This window comes from Rhopalosiphum maidis, chromosome 1 (assembly GCF_003676215.2).
Source record: "Rhopalosiphum maidis isolate BTI-1 chromosome 1, ASM367621v3, whole genome shotgun sequence".
NCBI classification, from domain to species: domain Eukaryota; kingdom Metazoa; phylum Arthropoda; class Insecta; order Hemiptera; family Aphididae; genus Rhopalosiphum; species Rhopalosiphum maidis.
This window is the reverse complement of record NC_040877.1, coordinates 15,180,591-15,188,160: the sequence shown is the minus strand read 5'-3', so window position 1 is coordinate 15,188,160 and position 7,570 is coordinate 15,180,591.

Sequence of the window (7,570 nt, the reverse complement as noted above, 5' to 3'; positions counted from 1 at the left end):
AGTAATAATATTTCATTTTTGAGTATCAAACCTTAAAAATTCAATGTAAGGTTCTTATAAATTATTCATATAGTAATAAAAATATTAAAAATACATAATTATCAATTTTTATTTATCTAAGCATTTAAAATTAATTTTTTTCAGAAATTGGATATTTAAATAAGAAATAACCATTATAATTAGTTAGTGTTCTAAAGAATATTATTTGTTGTGACTTGAAACTTTTCGTCACTATGCATATTATTATTTGTTTATTTATTTGTTTTTGAATATAGGACACATTGAAATTTTCAATACATTATGTTTTTGTTCCATCCTATGGTATGTACCTATAGGTACATCGGCATTGACTTAAATTAATAACAGCTATAATTATTACTAAATAATTTAAGTGATTTGTTTAAGTAATAAATAATTCACATTAACGCGTATTCCTAACAAAAATATAAATTACACTATGTAGTTTTCGTGACTTTTTTTTTTTTACTTACGTATCTATCGGTTCTCCTCTGATAGAACCCACACCTTGTCATGATAGGGTAGCTTGTGGCCTCAGATATCTGATGTCTGAGTCTCGCCAAGAGGTCCTGAGCTAGCCCTTACTTTCACTAGTTTACTAATAGTAAAATCACTCCAAACTGCACAAACAACTAGTATAGGTACAACGTCAAGTACAAAACATAAAAAAAAACTTATTGATAAAGTAAAGTAAAGTAAATCTAAGGCCTTACGTCGATATCGTACTTGCTAATGATTACCACATCGAACGAAGAGCAAATGGTGTCTCAGCAAAACTAAAAAGAAATAAACATGTTAAGTATCAATACGGAGGAATACCGCGTAGATCTTTAATGACGGCACTGGGGACGCGAAATCATAGTTCCACCAGAAAGTTTTATTGATGTGGTGTCGCGATCGTAAACAGTAGGCAGATGGAAAACCGAAGAAATGGAAATACTTACACTGTGAAAATCAGTCACTGGTGGATGGAGATAAAACCGTGCAGTGGTGTAAATGCATAACAGGCATCTAAAAAAACATAATATCAAATTTATAGAGATCAAATCAGGGATTGAGACCTTAATAATTTTAACGGTTCCTATTCGGGTTCAAATCATTATGTATCGAATTGTGGTATTATTGTATATTAAATAGATTTATGGATATGTATATTTCACTTACTTTCGATCCCTACTAAGCACACTTGGTATCTATTTATTGAATAAAATTCCACATACATCGTATTTAGTGTATAAATATATTACAATTTATACTCGTGTATAATAATTTTATAGTTAAAATAACTAAAACTTTTTTTATGTTTATACAATTATACACACACGCATTTATATATACGCCTACATATAATTCATACATACATTGGTAATACGTCATATTTATATAATATAATAATATAAACATCAACGAAAAATCCACTGTTAATTATTTTATTTATATATTTTATAACGATATGATGGTATCGATCAATTATTGATCGTCTGTAAACAATATCAGAGAATCGCATTATTTTGATTAAAATATCATACTCAAAATAATATGTAAAGTATAGGTATCCTTACAAGTTATAATAACAGTATAATTATACTATATTTTTTTGTATATAAATTATAAAATACACTAACATTATATCATTGTAATCGTTATCGGCGACGTCACCGAAAACAACATTACATAACTACTAAATATGAAATACAATTTTAGTTTTTATAAGCAATACTCGTATTATTATAATTATTATGAACCCGGTTGTTAAAATGATTGATTATACTTTTCATTTTAGTAGTACAATACTACTAGATTAGTTTTTTTTGTCAATATTGTTAATATTATAATTAATTGTTTCAAATAATTTAATAATTGCATTTTTTTTATAAAATTTAATCAAACCTTTTTTATTATCAACTAAATATTTAAAAAATAATTAAAGTTATGTCATACAATGTTCAAAATAATTAATATTTATAAAACATTTATCATTAAATCATTTATTTACTCTTATATTTAATTTACCTATGGGAAACCGTGTTTAACGTGTAAATGCGCATAAGTAACCTGAGCAATTCACTGCATAATATACGTATACGATATCATTATTATAGAAATAGAAATTTTATATTATACACTGACAATTCCTCTACACATGATCTTGGATATGTTCTTTTTTATTCATATTTTAAATGTCTACTACTCAAGTTATAATTTTTTATTATTGTATAGTACCCCCAACCGATATGATTTCTTCTAGTTTTCACTAGTGAAATAAATTCTTTTTGTAATTTTCAACTTCAATTGTCCTTTTAAATTTCTGTAATTACCACCAACTCATGCTTTTTATCCATTTTTAATAGTGAACAGAATTTATTTTATTTATTAATTGTTTTATAAATTATATGTATATAAATTTTATAGTTGATTTTTTTTTCTATTTTATATATTGTTATTACATATATTTTTCACATAACAGCTATAAATTGTATTGGGTTTATTGTAGTAGTATTCTTATGATTTTGAAATATAAAATAAATGATTTATATGAAAAAAAAATGTTTGAACTATTTCATATTATAATAATTTGTAATATACCTTTTTGTATATTATCAATTGTAGCTATGCTACCAACTTTTTTGAAACATTTAATATTATTGTATTATTGTTTATTTTAGTAGGTTTTTTTATACATATGAGTAATTTTTATAACTAGCATTTTTTTCATTTTTTTATATTATTATAATATATATATTTTTATATTTTTGCACATTATATGTATAATCAATTTTATTTTATCAATTATGGAAATCTTTAATATTTTCATACATTTTTTATTTTTATTGACTGTTTGAATTATAATGTATTGCATTTTTTTTTTATGAACTTACCTTCTATTATTTTTTTTGTCATATAATTATTTGTTGCTGCAGTATGTTTTTATTTTGTCTAACAGGTAGGGTACTATTTTGTAATAATTTTATAAAATGTCAATAAAATAAAAACAATATTATAGACATAAATTTAGTTGATTTAAAACTAATATTTAAAATATTTACGACTAATATGTATGATATTATAATATAAGTACATATATCCATGCCCATAGTCTTGGTATATTATATTTATTTATATAGATTATATAAATATTATATTATATTATTCCTTTTCCTAACCTTACATTACATTTTGGACTCTACTAACCGGGCTATTTTTGTGGGCTCTATAATAAATATATAAACTTCCAATAAATAATAATACAATTCACCATGAATTATATAAGTAAAAAATAATCAGTATCTTAAGAAAAAAATTTATTTTTATTCCAATATTATTTTAAATGATTCGGATCCGGGTTCGGACTATTTGGTGTGTATATCAAAATGGCAATTTATGTAGGTATACATACGTATAATATAAAATGCGTTTATCAAAATTTTAAAAATTACAAGCTCATTGCAATGGCCCAATAAAATAACCGAACCATGTACTTCATATCCAACCACTTCCCATTTATGAGTACCCTGATATAGGACCTCCAAATCGTATTTGGTAATACCTTCTTTGGTAAAAATTCTTTGGTAAGTACTACAATAGATTCATTGAAAAAAAACTAAGAATTCGAATAAAATGTCGGTATACTTATTTGATTTTTACATTGATTTTGGTATTTACACATACAGTCTATATTATAAAACTATGTAATAATAAAATGAAAAAGATACAACTACAAATTAGTTAGATATTAAGACATTAAGTACCTGGTATTATAAATAATTTTTAGCAGTTACTTTTTAAATGTACGACACTGGAATAAGGTTCTGTTTTTAATTCTCCATTTTTTTTACTTCAAATATAGTATAGTAAAATTTATAGTTTATAGTTGGTGTGAATTATAACGTGGAGCTTAAAATAATTTTAAAAACTATAGTTAACGATCACCAAAGATTATTATATGTCATAGGCTCCGAAATGGTCATTTTTTAGTAATTACAATTAGGATTACCAGCCAAAATGTGATTAAAATTAATTAGTAATAAAAAAATATTAGTTGGGTAATTTGAAAAAAATTGATAAAATTTATTGTGAACAATTTTTGACTGTTTTTATTAACATTTAAAAATGTGTCAACCTACTCATAAGAATGTATAAAATAATTAAACATTATTCGGGATATTTTATCTGTTTTCCTATTGCAACGCTGGATGCATGAAACTCAACTAAACTAAATTACTAAAGGACGTCTGAGCCTTCGTGTAACATTAAATATTGCTAAGCCAAAACTTTGAAATTACTATTAACTCATTATTAGTAAAATGTATTTCAATTCAACTTTATTTATAAATAATAAACGATAAATGATTTTCCGATGTCTTCATTGAGGATACATGCTATTGTTATATTTATATTAAAACTATAATTCGTAAATATGTATTATTCATGTAATATAGTTATCTGTTCATATTTGTATTCTATTAATTTTTTAGTTATTCCTTATCCATTATAAAAATAATTATGAACATATTATTTATACCTAATTCAATTCGATTTGACTAATTTCTAATTAACAAATATACGCACATATTAAACTTAAATTTAATTGAACTGCGAGTCATATATTAACTTAAATCACATATCATAATAACTTAAATAAATACTTAAAAATAACTATGTAATTTAAAAGCTGTTGAATCCGAAACCATTGAAATATTTACAAAAATTATAAATATTCATAAATCATAATATATAAAATAAGATTTCAGAACCAGAGATAAAAATAATAAAATATTAATATAATATTTGAGTCTACTTATGTCTTATACACTAATACACTACAATAAATTCAATAAAATACTATAATATTAAACATTAAGAGTTAAAAATTGACCGTTTTCACTATCACTGCGATATTAAATATAAATAAATAATTAAACTAAAACTATATAAATTGAACGGGTATATAAATAATTTACATTTATGAAAGAATTCTAAAATAATATGTATTATTTATTCGTTTAGTTGCTAATACCTATATCTAATACGTAATTTAAAAAATATCAAATGATCAAAGAATCAAATATTTTACGTGACATATGACAGATACTTTACTATATCCAGAAAATCTAGACATTGAACCATTATAAAATGGGATTTATATTTATATCGTGAGGTTAATCAATTGTTGTATACGTTTTCCTCTTTCCCGCCAGGAGTGGTTGTGTATTCAAACGTGAAAGTTATTTTGCAATGAAAACAAGAAGTCTCATACCACTTAATTTCTCTGCCTCGTTTATAAATCTAAGATATACTACCACTGATCCGGCTATGTACAATATAATATATACATAATGGTACGTAGCTTAGATAGGTATTATGTATAATGTAAATCTACAAAGATTTACGGATTCTCGTTAAGGCAACAGGTTACTATGAGTAGTACGATATGTTTGTATGTTATATCGTAAACATTTAAAATATAAAACATTATGCATCAAACTTATAATTTATTATAAATAGTTTATCTACGTCTCTTACGATGCGTATAATGTTAGGGTCGTATTTTTAATGTTGTGTTTTTAACTTCAAAACGAACGGCTGCATCCGAATTGGTGCCTATACCTGAAAATTGACATCCGGATTGGTTCCCGATAAAGACTTACGAAAAAGCAAAATACGAATAGAACGAACTACTAATTGCTGTGAAATATTTCACTAACATATTTCAATTTATGGATGTATTAAAAAAAGTTCAAATTGAAACTTATATAAAATTGAGAAGTTCAAACAAACTACAAAACCTGAAGTCTAAAAATAAAGAAATATTCATAAAAACAGAAATGAACAAATATAAAAATAACGAAATCAGTAGATTTGAATTTTTAAAAAATGTAAAAAATGTTTGTTATAAGTTTTTACATCAATAATAGAAAATAATAACTATAAAAAAAATGTACGAATTTAAAAAAAATGATATACCTATATTTATTATATTATTAAATTAATATTTGAATTTTTTAAAAATGTATGTTATAAATTATTTATAAAGCCACAATTTTTAACAACCCGGAAACCAATTCGGACACTTTGAAACGAACAACATTAACAATTTTCTCTGACAAATAATAACAGAATATTAACAAAATTTGGATGTATTTTTCATAATCTATTCTGCGAAAATAAACTGTCAAATTTACACTTATTGTTATTCATACATAATATACATATATATTATACGTGTCCCAAAGTGACATATTCAATAATATTAAAAAAAAAAAAAATAATTTACACGAGTATTTAAGTATTTTCTTATATTGTAATTCTATCTCATATAAATTGAGTGATTCTTTTTTAACAGAAAATATTTTTATCTCAAAATATATCAAGGTTTTTTTTTAAAATATTTTTTCAAAGTAATATTTATTTGAAATCATTCAATATAACAGCACAACAGTTTTTCGCATTTTTGAACAACAACACATATTATTAATTTAATATTCCAAAGCAATATACATATATATTATTTTTAGAATTATTATGATGAATAAATATCGAATTTGTGTAATCTAAAACTCAGTTATAACTTCAATACTTTTTGAATTAAACAAAAATAAAATTTTCATGATTCTGTTGTCAAAATAAAATGTTGTCAATATTTTATTACCAAACAACTGTAAAAAAATATACCCGGCCAATAATTACAAAATTATTGTCAATTTATTGTATATAATTTCACAATAAAGGTAATAGTGTAAAACATTTTTAACTGAATTAATAATTGCAATAATTCTATTAACTTTTTTCCGAAAATAAAATATTCCAATCATTGACGCCTTGTAAACTTTCTCACAAAATATTAATGATGTATGTCTCTAAATAACACTATTAACTGCTTAAAAGTTAGTTATTTTTAGATAAAAAATAATTATTATATTGTTAGAAACAATTGTATGGTTAAAATTATTTTTATGCCTTCGAAAAATGTTTATTTATTTTGTATATTATTGTATACAATCATTTTTATAAAGATTGATATAATGTATTAATTTACTTGTAAAAAAAAGTTCTAACTGTTTGAAAGTAAAAACAATAAAAAAACACGTTTTTGCCTTTCTTGAAACCCTCGAAAAACGTCGCTTAGCCCCTTTTGCTTTGTAACCATCGATTTATAACAATCTTTCTTCTCATTTTTATCTTTAGCTAGCCGGCCGGCTTTAGGACCACAGACTTCATCATTTCCTTTGTAATGTGTAGACGGTAGTAAATTGTATCACTGGCGACCAGATGAGAATCTAAAACAGCCGTCCTTTTCGACACGGTTATAAATAACGGAGTGGGTACCGTATGTTTTCGAAGACGGTGTAGGCCAGTGGCGTCGGCAGTCCCGTAAACTGCCATGGTCTTGCCGGTGGAACAAGGAAACCATCGGTACTTGGGGATCAACAGATACAGCGGGATTTTTCACATAATTTCCGGTGGAATAGTGGCTATGTCTGGACTCATCTTCAAAGTCCAAGCAAATAATATTCGCAGTGTTCTTTATTACATCTACTCTACACGCAAACAC